General features: G+C 46.0%; 1 non-coding gene across 1 annotated transcript; it reads left to right on the top strand.

The window, feature by feature from the left end:
• The first annotated feature begins 6,321 nt into the window (after nt 1-6,321).
• trnak-uuu (transfer RNA lysine (anticodon UUU)) lies at nt 6,322-6,395 on the top strand. Its single transcript has one exon. It is a non-coding gene; the product is annotated as a tRNA-Lys (tRNA).
• Nucleotides 6,396-13,492: the final 7,097 nt, after the last annotated feature.

Below are 13,492 nucleotides of genomic sequence, written 5' to 3'. Positions count from 1 at the left end.
CCTTATCTCATTACTCGACATTTATTGCACACTGTGGGCCCATCTAGTATGGCCACTTCTCCCAAAACTGCACATCGTTAGATTTTGGAAGGAAACCAGAGCACCCGGAGGAAACCCAACCCACGCAGACACGGCAGGGAGAATGTGCAAATTCTACACAGTTAGTCGCCCCAAGGCTGGGATCGAACGCGGATCCTTGGTGCGGTAAGGCAGCAGTGCTAACCACTGAATCATCGTGCTACCTACGTCTGCAGAAAGAGGTGGGGACTGGGAACTTTGTTAATTGTACCACACAGTGGATTGTTGAGTAAGGTTAAATCTCACGGGATCCAGGGAGAGCGAACCAACTGGGTACGAAATTTAGAAGCGCATTGTTGTAGATGCTGGAATCCTTCCAGAAAACAACAAATGCTGAAGATCACAGTGGGTCAGGCAGCGCTGATGATTGGATAGTGTGGATGTGGAGATGATGTTTCCACTAGGAGAAGGGTTGAAGATGCCAAGTCGTTGAGGGCATTTAAGACAGAGATAGGTTTTTGATTAGGAAGGGGTCAAGAGTTATGAGGAGAGGGCAGCAGAATGGGATGGAGAAGCATATCAGCCATGATCGACTGGTGGAGTAGACTCGATGGGCTAAATGGCCTCATCCTGTTGCTGTGTATTATGGTCTTAAAGCTGGGCAGATGACTTAAGGGGTTCTCACAAAATATTTCAGAATCCTGAAGAGGAGTTGTTGGACTCGAAACTTTAACTCTGCTTTCTCTCCACGTATGCTTCCAGTCCTGCCGAGTTTTTCCAGTGTTCTCAGTTTTTGTTTTAGATTTCCAGCATCCACAGTTCTTTGTCTTATTTATCACAGTCATTTCTTGTCCTTCCCAAGTGTCTGGAACTTCATCTCTCTGATCTACAAACTGTACACTTACCATAGAAATGACCACTACCTCCTTATTAGAGGAAATAGCTTTGTTGCAAAATGATTGTTCAATTCTGTGACCAAAATTATTGCATTCGTCATTACTTACACCAGGGGCTCTCAATATCTCAGGCAAGAACACAGCCAGAATGTTTCAGACAGTACATTTATGTGATTTGACACATTTCCCTATTCCCTACTTTACCAGCATGTTGCTGGGAATGGAGGATTTGAGTTAAGAAGAAGCTGGGACATTTTTCCAACGGAGCCTAGCAAGTAGATAGATAACTTTATACAGATTTTTAAAATCAGGAGGTGTATAGCTAAAGTGCCATTTCCAGGAGGCTAAGAATATTTTATTGCTCCAGAAGGTGTGTAAGGGGGTCAAAGCTTCAGCAGAAATCAAGCAGAGCTGAGGACAGACAACATCTAGCTCTGTGGGAACAGGCAGACAAGAGGACAGAAAATCAGGACCTGAAATCCGAGCTGACAGCAGACTACCATGTTATCAGTGCTTTCATTAGCAGTGCCCACCCTCTACCTTTACTGAGTTTCCCACGCGACTTGAATGCCACGTATCCCCTCGATGTTCCGGATCCAATCCTTGACATTCTGAAGCCATATCTCTGTTAGGCGTCTCAAATCATAATTATTCTCTTCAACGTGTGCAGTCAGTTAATTCGCTTTGGTTACAACGCAGCATACATTCACATACTGAGCTTTTCGTTTAATTTTTTGTGATGGTTAGAATCCAGATTTGATTGCTGGTATATTTTTTCTCCTTGTCCCTTTCTATCATTCTCTGGTGTTTGTTTTCCACATCACTACATTGCTCACTGGCCTTGATTTGGATTGGCCATGCTAAATTGCCCAGTGTCCAGGGATGTGCAGGTTAGGTGGGTTAGCCATGGGAAACGCAGGGTTATAATTTCAAAGTAATAGAAGGAGTAGGCCATTTGGCCCATCGACCCTGCTCCGCCATTTATTAAAATCATGGCTGATCTATCAATCATCTCAGCTCCTCCTAATTGCATTATCCCAACTACACTTAATTCCCCTACCTCGCAAAAACCCATCCAACAGTGTCTTAATGAAGCTGCCTCTACTGCTTCCTTGAGCACAGAATTCCATAGATGCACCGCCCTCTGGGAAAAGCAGCTCCTCCTCGTCTCTGTCCGAATTCTACTCCCCCCTAATCTTGCAGTCTACTCGCACACACCAGCAGAAAAGACCTAATGGGGTGGTGATGGTGGAGTGGTTGGGAGGTGTGTCTGGGTGGTATGTGTTTGGAGGGCTCAGTGTGGACTTGATGGCCTGAATGGCCTGCTTCCACACTGTAGGGATTCAATGATATACTGCAGCTATGTTTGCCCCAGATCGCACACCCAGAATGTCCCATCTTCCACAAATCGAAAGACAAGTCCCACCTTGCCCTCTTGTATGTGTGTTATCTAAATGCTTAATCATTTCTAGTGAATACAGCCTACACCTGCTGCTGCTGCCAGTAACCTTTACAATGCTGGTGAAACAATGCAATACCTGCAGTACTGAAAATCGTAAGGCTTCTAACGATACCAGTTACTGATTTACTGCACCTTCTGATTGACAGCATTGGAAATACAATGTTGGAGCCTGACAGAAATGAGCAATTTAAAACAAAAACCTACCTAACCCTTAACTAGGCTCCCCGCTCAGCACACTGTACATACCGCCGGTAAAACTTAAAACACTTCATTTCCACTTTCTAACAAAATCCTGGATGTACTCATTCCCCAGCTGCTTTCTCACAAACGGAAGATTTCTGCTCCTCGTAAGGGCAAAACATCTTTGAAAGCTGCTTCTGAAAGTCCACTCTTCACAATGACACTTCTGTTTTCACCAAAGATCATTCGAGTCATGCAGCACGGAAACAGACCTTTCGTCCAACTCGTCCGTGCCAACCAGATATCCAAAATTAATTTCGACCCATTTGCCAGCATTTGGCCCATAACCCTCTCAACCCTTCCTATTCATGTACCCATCCAGATGCCTTTAAATATTGTAATTGTACCAGCCTCCACTATTTCCTCTGGCAGCTCGTTCCATACACACATCACCCTCTGCATGAAAACGCTGCCTCTCAGGTCCCTTTAAAGTCTTCCCCCCTCACCTCAAACTTATACTCTCTCCTTTAGGACTCCCATATCCTGGGGAAAAGATCTCCGTTATTCCCCCTATACATGCCTCTTTTAAACTTCGAATGGTCACAGATGCTCCAGGGAATACAGCCCCAGCCTATTCAGCCTCTCCCTGTAGCTCAAACCCTCTAACTCTGGCAACAACCTCCTGAATCTTTTCCGAACCCTTTCAAGTTTCACAACACCTTTCCGACAGCAGGGAAACCAGAACTGAGTGCAGTATTCCAAAAGTGGCCTTTCCAATGTCCTGTGCAGCCACAACATTACCTCCAAACTCCTATACACAGTGTTCTGACCAATAAAGGAAAGCGTACCAAACGCCTTCTTTGCTATCCTGCCTTTTTGCAACTCCACTTTCAAGGAACTATGAACCTGCTTTCCAAGATTTCTTTGCTCAGCAACACCCCCAGGAACTTACCATTAACCACATCGGTCCTGCCCAGATTTGCCTCATCAAAATGCATCAGCTCATGTTTTTCTAAATTAAATTCCATCCGCCACTCCTTGGCCCTTCGGCTCATCTGATCAATTATAATTTATATCAAACTTTCTTTCCCATCTTATTCCCTAAAAGCTGAAAATCTCCATCTCACACACTCTCCCTCCATTCTCACTTTGTTGAACCTAATCCCTGCTGTCCTCATCCTGAAGGGTTTGGTTCATGCTGATTAACAGACCCACATTCAAGGTGGATCTAACTGAAATGTACAGAATATTGAACAGCCTGGACAGAGCGGACATGGGAAGATGTTTTCATTGGGAGGAGAGACTAATATCCATGGGCATGGCCTCAGCATAAAGGGAGAATGGAGATTAGGAGAAATTTCTTTATCCAGAAAGTGGTGAATCTATGGCATTCATTGTCACAGAAAGCTGTGGAGACCAGGTACTATGTTTCACACTGAGATAGAGTATCAAGGGTTGAGAGTTGCGGGGAAAAACGGGAGAATGGGGCTGAGAAACGTAACAGCCAGGATAAATTGGGAGCAGGAGTAGACCACTTGATCTTTCCAGCCTGCACCAGCATTGAACATTTCATAATTGGATATGAATATACCTACACCTTGGGTGGATAGGCTGGAACTTTTCTCACTGGAACATAGGAGATTGAGAGGTGACCCGAAAGAGGATTATAAAATCATGAGGGATACGGATGAGGTGAACAGCAGGTGTCCTTTCCCTCAGCTGGGGGTCTCAGGATCAGGGAACAAATATTTTGAGGTGAGTAGAGAAAGATTTTATAAAGACAGGACAAGCATTTTTTAAGAGAGTGGTCTGAGTGCAGAATGAATGCACAGAGGAAGTCATAGAGTCATGGAGATGTACAGCACAGAAACAGACCTTTTGGTCCAACTAGTCCATGCCGACCAACTATCCCAACCCAATCTAGTCCTACCTGACAGCACACGGCCCCATATCCTTCCAAACCCTTCCTATTCATATACCTAACCAAAGGCCTTTTAAATATTGTAATCGTACTAGACTTCACCACTTCCTCTGGCAGTTCATTCAATAAATGTACCATCGTCTGCGTGAAAAAGTTGCCCCTTAGATCTCTTTTGTATCTTTCCCCTCTAACGCTAAACCCATGCCCTCTCGTTCTGGACTTCCCCACCCCAGGGAAAAGACTTTGTCTATTTATCCTATCCATGCCCCTCATGACTTTATACACGTACAGTTACAACGTTTAAAAGACATTTGTATAAGTACATGAATACGAAAGATTCGAAGATTTATGGGCCAAACACTGGTAGGTGGGACGAGTTTAGTTTGAGAACATACTCAGCATGGACTAGTTGGATGAAGGGTCTGTTCAGTGCTGTCTGACTCTGTGACTGACCTGTACTGGTCTTAAAACCATTTTCTTACCTCCTCCCATAACCATCCACTTCTTTATCGTTCAAAACTCAGATGACCTTCGCTTTGATTATGTAAAATGACCCCACTTCTGAACTCAATTCCTCTTCGTAATATACCACTTGCCTCGCTCATTGCCTGCTGCATCTGCCCGACAACTGGCATTGACTGGTGTGGAGGGACTCTGAGACCCCTTTGTACATCCATACATCATTCCTGATAAAGGGCTTGTGCCCGAAACGTTCACTGTCCTGCTCCTCAGATGCTGCCTGACCTGTTGTGCTTTTCCAGTGCCACATTTTTCGCCTTTCACCTCTCGTCCTCACTTTCTCCACATTCCAATATATCACCATTTAAACAATGCACTGCTTTTTTTTTAAAACAGCAAAGGCTATAACTTCACATTGCGGCACTGGACTTGCCATGTGTTTGCCAATTGAGACACAGACCTGGACCAACTTCGGGAAGAGGCAAAACACTGAGTTCTGAACAAAAACCGTAGCACGATCAAAACGTCGGCTCTCTTTACCTTTCCACAGATGCTGCTCGACCCGTTTGCTTTCTAAGTATTCGGTGTGTTTGTTCTACACAAATGCTGCTTTCCATTAAAGAACTTCAATCCCTGTCCTCTGGTAACTGACCCTAGTCAGTGACAATAGGTTCTTCTGATCATTAATCTGCCCATTTCCACCACTTCTGCTCCATCATTGCCAACAGCCCCTGGGAATCTCCAGTTAACATTCTTTGCTCCAAAGAGAACATTCCCAAACTTGGGAAATGTCTCCATAAAGTTCAAATTCCTCAGACCTGGACATGATACAAGTGTTACAATGGGGAAGGGTTTTGGGCAAAATATTGTCAGTCAGCAGCTGGAAAAATGTTCAGGAAGTAAAACAGAAATCCCAGTCTCCAGCTTTGTGCATCTTTGGAAACTCTTTGGGAAGTGGAATTAGAGGAGAATGAAGGATGAACTGTTCGACTGAGCAGAGACAGTCCAGACATTGTCCCTTTGTTTAAGAGGCCGGGAGATTCTCTGGACATGAACTGATCTGAGACATTGAAAGAATTCTCTGCACATCAGGAATTCAAACCCCTTTTCGGCTCGGGACCAAAGAGAAAAGTCGGGAAGAGACACTACACTAAAAGGCTCGGAGGGCGATGGCCCCGTTGTAGAAGGGCAAGTTCCTCGTGACATGGATGTGCCTGCAGATGGTGGGATCAGACTGTTCCCATGTCTCCATAATGAATGTCCCAGGCTTTATTATGGAAAAGTAAAACTGATAGAAGACAATGGTAATTCTTGGCGGGGCAGGTTGAGTAATGAATTGAATAATTAGCTTCCTCAAAGAGACGGTGCGACAGCCGCTGGGACCTGTCTTTGTGGCGCAATTGGTCAGCGCGTTCGGCTTTTAACCGAAATGTTGTTGGTTCGAGACCACCCAGAGACGGAATGTTTGTTGTTCTCGCTCCTACCGCTTTCTTGGCTGCGAAGGTGCGCGTTTTTAACGGTGTCAGGAAAATGTTTCCCAAACGGAAATCTTCTCCACTGAGGAAGCACAAAGGGGTTTCTGAATTGATTGAATTTCTACCGTAAATGACTGCGGATGCTGAGAGTCCGAGACAGAAAGAGGAACTATGGAGAAAGTCAGAAGGTTTGGGTGTACCTGGATGAGAAAAAACGAGTTCTGAAATGTTGTCTCTGATTCTCTTTCTACAGATGCTGCCTGACCTGCTGAGTTGCTCCTGCAATTTCTGTTTTTGTTTCTAACTGAACGTCCATTTCATCTTTCGGGATGAAACACCCAGACTCGCCATTTGCAGATATTTAACCCTTTCGAAACCTGTGAAGTGATTGGATTCAAACAAACTCTGCAATGATTTACTCTTTCTCAGCTCCACAGGCAGAGAGACCTGGGAAATGAAGCTGTCAGTGAGGTTCTGTATTGGTGGGCCGAGTGGCGAATGCGATGGACTTGAAATCCAATGCGGTTTCTCCACGCAGGTGTGAACCCTGCCGACTACAGTTGAGAACTGTCGTCAAAAAGAAAGGGAGATTGCTCCACGTTTTTTTAAAGATGCAAATCAGTGCAGGGGTTGAAATATTTCAATCACATTGGGACTGGTCGGGAATCTGCAACCCACATTACTCTGAGAATTTCAAGCGGCAAATAGTTTTCAGAACAGCTGCTTCTCATCTGGCTCCCTGCTGCTGTTTGTCACGGGCCCTCTCTACTGGCAGAAAGTTAAACCATTTTGTTTCTAAACTTTTCTCTAACACCGGAGTGACCCGTGACAAGCATTGCCCTCCTCAACACAGGATACAGAGAACAACTCAGACCTCCACGAGAGTGTCATCTCAACTGTGCACATTGGGCCAGTATATCAAGGTGAAATATTTATGTTGAAGTTTTTTGAGAAAGAAATGAGAAGGCGAGGTACAGAACAGTGCGCCGTTATACTGGAAAGTTGCTAAAGACGACATTGAGTGAATAGGAGAGATGGTTTCCCTTCTGGGTGATGCTCTCATCACGCACCCGCAGACATATCGCCGTCGTGCAAATATCAACTCTGTCTAAATTCCTACATTCTGTTTTTTCGAGCTGTGATTTCTCCAAAAGCACAAAACTTCAACACTCGCAACGTTTAAACTTTAACAAAGTTCTCATAGATATATTTAGCGCACACCTGGAAGAAATTCTTTCAAACTTACTTGGGGAATTTCGGTTTGATTGCTCTTGAACTTTAAGTAAAAGGAAGGGAAATTTGCCTCGAGGCTGTGTAATGTGGAGATGTGTTCCCCATGTAAACTGATCGTGGTTGACCATCCCAGTGCTTCCCGATGCAGGGTTGCCCTGACCCACAGGGAGGTTTCTTTGACAAACTGACCCGGGAGCTTCCAGTCTCACCATGACGTCATAGGACGAGCCCCCGGTGATGGCCTGCAGCTGCTGAGACACAATAATGATGCTGGCCCCGGAACATGAATACGAATTAGTCCATGAGTCACGTGGTACTGAATCATTCTATGGAAAGTCCTTTCAACTTCACGGATTTATATATGAAAGGAGGTAAATGGGCAGGGCTTACACCTCGGGTCCACTCTTCCTTCACTCACAACACCCCACACCCACCTCCCTTTCTGTCTCTGAATCCGAGACAGAAAGAGGAACTGCTGGAGAAACTCAGCAGGTTCGGCGGTACCTGTGGGAGAAAACAGAGTTCTGAAATGTTGTCTCTGATTCTCTTTCCACCGATGGTGCCTGACCTGCTGAGTTGCTCCTGCAATTTCTGTTTTTGCTTTTAACTGAAAGTTGATTTCATCTTTCGGGATGAATCAACCAGACTCTCCATTTGAAGATATTTAACCCTTTCGAAACCTGTGAAGTGATTGGATTCAAACAAACCCAGCAATAATTCACTCTTTCTCAGCTCCACAGGCAGAGAGACCTGGGAAATGAAGCTGTCAGTGTGGTTCTTTATTCGTGGACAGAGTGGTTAATGCGACGGACTTGAAATCTATTGCGGTTTCCCCACGCAGGTGGGAACCCTGTCGACTACAAACTGAGAAATGTCGTCAAAACGAAAGGCAGACTGTTCCCCGGTTTCTTATTTAAGATTCAAATCAGTTAAGGGTGAAAGATATTTAACTCACATTGGGACTGGTCGGGAATCTGCAACGCACTGCCTGTCAGGTTGGAACAAGCAGATACCCACAGAGCTGCTTTTGAGGCTATGAGCCAAGTGTTTGGAAATGAGACTAGAACAGTGAGGGGCGTGAAGTCGTGATCGAAATGAAGCAGGCACCTGAGGATTAATGTGTTTTATTTGCCAGTGAAAGATACTGCTTCACAAAGTTGGGACGATGGAAGGGAAGCAGTGACGGTGATTATCTTTGGCTGTTCACCTTGTGAAGGTTCCCATTGCTGCGCATGTCCGTGTTAACGTCAGAACCCTGCAGCATGGTGGCGTTAGATATGCACAGGCCGGGGGCGCAGTGGATGACGCCACTGACCCCACCTACCTGTTTGAAATGCAGCTCACAGCTTCTTGACACACCCCAATTAATCTTTCTCATTGTCCTGAAGCCGGCAAACGGTTTGAATTCCTGATCTGCGGGAATGAGAATCTTTTCACTGTCTCGCATCAGTGAGTGTCCCTGAGAACATCAGAGTCACGTCACAGCGCTGTCAGAGGAGGGGAAGCTGAAATAGCCCCACACGCTGCTCACGGGCACATTTCACTTTCCCCAACTCACCACCCTAACCATTGCGGCTCCTGGGACTGGAATGGGAACAAACACCAAAACCCAGTCTCAGCTTTGTGAATCTTCCGAAAATAAGAAAACTGTTCATCCCTTCGGATCTTCCATCCTGGGCTGACAGGGGTGATTTTAAATAGCTGTCCAGTCAGTGTCGATTCTTTTTGGCTGAAAATATCTTCCTTATCTCATCCCAGCATTTCTTGCCACAGAGAACTGTGCGGCAGAGTTCATGTATATATTTCCTTGTATGGTATTTTGTAAATAACATTCGTTTGCTGGTTGTTTGTATCGGGTATTTCAGGTTCATTAGCCGCTGTTTAAGTGTGTTGGTAGGTTTGTGGGCTACCATGATGCTGAGAGGTTTGAGTTGTCTGGACATCATTTAAAAGATGTATTTAATGTAAGGTAATGTGGCTAGGGTTTCTGAAGACGTTGTGTCTGCTTGGGTCAATTTGTTGATGAGAAATCGGCACACTGGGTTTATTGGGTAGGCAAAAGTGAGGACTGCAGATGCTGGAAACCAGAGTTTAGACCAGAGTGGTGCTGGAAAAGCACAACAGGTCAAGCAGCTCCCCAGGAGCAGGAAAATCGACGTTTCGGGCGAAAGCCCTTCATCAGGAATAGGGGCAGGACGCTTCCAGGGTGGAGAGATAAACTGGGGGTGATGGTGTGCTGGGGCGAAGGTAGCAAAGAGTAAAATAGGTGAATGGTGGTGGGGATGGAGGTGACAGGTCAGAGAGAAGGGTGGAGCGGATAGGGGGGAAGGGAGATTGGCAAGTAGGACAGGTCATGATGTCAGTGCTGGCTGGAAGGTTGGAACTGAGGTAAGGTGGGGGAGGGGAAATGAGGAAACTGGTGAAGTCCACATTGACGCCCTGGCGGAACATGAAGTGTTCTTCCTACAGGCGTCGGGTGGGAAGGGAGTGGCGGTGTAGGCAGAGTGGGGGGCGGAGGTTGAAATGTTGTTCCATAGGGCGATGGGGTTGATTGGTGCGGGTGTCCCGGAGATGTGACTTGACTCTCCAGTCTCCCCAATATTGTAGTGATCGCATCGGGAGCAATGGATACAAAATATTACATTGGTGGATGTACCGGTGAAAGTCTTCTTACTACCGTGGCCCGGGTTCGATTCCCGGGCAGCGTAACAATTTTCAGCAGAGATACCAAGATGCATTCACGTTTCCCTGGTGGTCTAGAGGTTAGGATTCGGCACTCTCACCACCGCGGCCCGGGTTCGATTCCCGGTCAGGAAAGTAATTTTTCATGTTCAGGTCACTACTCTGGTGTGTGGGTATGTAAGACTGAGTTTCCAGTCACACTGACGTCTACAACCTAACTGAGCAGACAGACCGCCTCATCCTTGTTGTCAAGGCCATCAATATCCAAGTCCTGGTGAGTCAAGTGACTGTCAGACTTCGATGTGATGCTTGGTCTGAGATATCTACCTCCAAATTCTTCTCTTGTAATATTCCTGTAGAAAGAGATTGCAAAGGTCATTGCTGTCAGTCCACAATAGAAAATCAGAACACACAATTCTAGTTTCTGTGAAACATTCTTTCCTCTCTTCATACCCAAGATCTTTGTGCTGACCTATATGTAAATGTATACAGCAGGGTAATGTGGTGGATTGCATGCTCCATGAAGAGTTCACTCAAGTTGCTGAATGGACATTTATCATGCGGTATTGACGTTCTTACTGAAGATATACAATATGCTGCAGTGCAATATTACGAGCCCAGAAACACTGAAAATCAGGCTTTTAGAGCCACAAACATTCCATCAAATATGTACCATATACCCCAGACTTATCTGTCTTATATTAACGCACGGTAGTCTTAGATTCCCAGAAGACTCGGATTTAAGTATCCAGTGTGACTTTTTGTAAAAGAAGCCATCTTTTGGACTCCTTCCTACCGACTCTATTACTGGAAATACATCCATACTACACCGGGATTCGTGGATCAATGACGTGAGGCTTATCTTTACCCTCTTATAATTTCCTATTGCATAAATGTTTCGACGAATGCCAATATTTTTCATCAGCCTTAAAGTCCGAGACGTAAAGCACAGAAACAGACCTTTCAATCTAAATTGTCCATGCCGACCGGATATCCAAAATTCATCTTGTCCCATTTGCCAGCACTTGGCCCATATCCCTCTAAACCCTTCCTATTCATATATCCATCCAGATGCCGCCACCAGACTCCACCACTTCCTCTGGCAGCTCGTTCCATGCATACACAACCCTTTGCATGGAAGGATTGACTGCAAGGTCCCTTTTAAATGTTTCCCCTCTCGCCCTCAACCTATGCCCTCGAGTTCTGCACTTCAAAGTTTGTGAGAAGATTTGTAGCTCGGGTGCTCGTTGTTGTGGTTCTGTTCGCCGAACTGGGCATTTGTCTTGCAAACGTTTCGTCCCCTCTCTAGGTGACATCCTCAGTGCTTGGGAGCCTCCTGTGAAGCGCTTCTGTGCTGTTTCCTCCGGCATTTGTAGTGGCTTGTCTCTGCCGCTTCCGGTTGTCAGTTCCAGCTGTCCGCTGTAGTGGCCAGTATATTGGGTCCAGCACGATGTGTTTGTTGATAGAGTCTGTGGATGAGTGCCATGCCTCTTGGAATTCCCTGGCTGCTCTCTGTTTGGCTTGCCCTATAATGGTAGTGTTGTCCCAGTCGAATTCATGTTGCTTGTCATATGTGTGTGTGGCTACTAAGGATAGTTGGTCGTGTCGTTTCGTGGCTAGTTGGTGTTCGTGGATGCGGATCGTTAGCTGTCTTCCTGTTTGTCCTTTGTAGTGTTTTGTGCAGTCCTTGCATGGGATTTTGTACACTACATTTGTTTTGCTCATGTTGGGTATCGGGTCCTTCGTTCTGGTGAGTTGTTGTCTGAGAGTGGCTGTTGGTATGTGTGCTGTTATGAGTCCTAGTGGTCGCAGTAGTCTGGCTGTCAGTTCGGAAATGGCCCGATACCCAACATGAGCAAAACAAATGTACTGTACAAAATCCCATGCAAGGACTGCACAAAACACTACATAGGACAAACAGGAAGACAGCTAACGATCCGCATCCATGAACACCAACTCGCCACGAAACGACACGACCAGCTATCCTTAGCAGCCACACACACAGATGACAAGCAACATGAATTCGACTGGGACAACACTATCATTATCGGGCAAGCCAAACAGAGAACAGCCAGGGAATTCCTAGACGCATGGCACTCATCCACAGACTCTATCAACAAACACATCGACCTGGACCCAATATACCGGCCCCTACAGCGGACAGCTGGAACTGACAACCGGAAGTGGCACAGACAGGCCACTATAAATGCCGGAGGAAACAGCACAGAAGCGCTTCACAGGAGGCTCCCACGCACTGAGGATGTCACCTAGACAGGGGACGAAACGTTTGCAAGACAAATGCCCAGCTCGGCAGAACCACAACAGTTCTGCACTCCCCCATCCCAGGGAAAAGACCTTGTCTATTCACCCCATCCACGCCCCTCAAGTTTCTATAAACCTCTTTAAAAAAAACTCTCAGCCTGCGATGCTCCTGGGAAAACAGCCCCATCCTATTCAGCCTCTCCCTGTGGTTTAAAGCTCTTACCCTGGCAACATCCTTGTGAATCTTTTCTCAATCCTCTCAAGTTTCACAACATTGAAAGTCCCCTTCTCGTCTCGAACCTGTGCCCTATTTTAGTTGACCTTTCCACCGTGAAGGGAAAAAAAGCCTCTGACGATCATAGAATCCCTCCAGGGTGGAAACAGATGATTCAGTCCAACAAGTCAACACCGACCCTCCAAAGATTAACCCACAGGGACTCATTCCCCTACCCCTATTACTCTATATTTACCCCTAACTAATGCACCTGACATACACATCCCTGAACACTCGGGCAATTTACACACAGACAATCCATTTTAACCTGCCTATCCCTGGACACTATGGGTAATTGAGCATGGCTAATCCACCCTAACCTACATATTTTTGGAATGTAGGTGGAAGCCCTTGCAGACATGAGAGGTGGCATGCAGGAAGAATGTGCAAACTCCACACAGACAGTCACCCGAGACTGAAATCGAACTCGGGTCTCTGGCACTGTGTGGCATCAGTGCACACCACTGAGCTACCCTGCCACCCATGTCCAACCAATCTGTGTCTCATCATATTGTTGAGGTCTCCCCTCAGCCTCTGTCTTCCCAGAGAGAAAAAAAAATCAGGTTTATGCCACTTCTCCTCATAACTAGAGCCCTTCAGACCTGGCAATGTCCTGGTGAACCTTGTCTG

This window comes from Chiloscyllium plagiosum, unplaced genomic scaffold (assembly GCF_037043375.1).
Source record: "Chiloscyllium plagiosum isolate Xiang-an unplaced genomic scaffold, Cpla_swu_hap1 HiC_scaffold_27, whole genome shotgun sequence".
Lineage (NCBI taxonomy): Eukaryota > Metazoa > Chordata > Chondrichthyes > Orectolobiformes > Hemiscylliidae > Chiloscyllium > Chiloscyllium plagiosum.
This window is presented reverse-complemented; position numbering and strand designations above follow the sequence as displayed.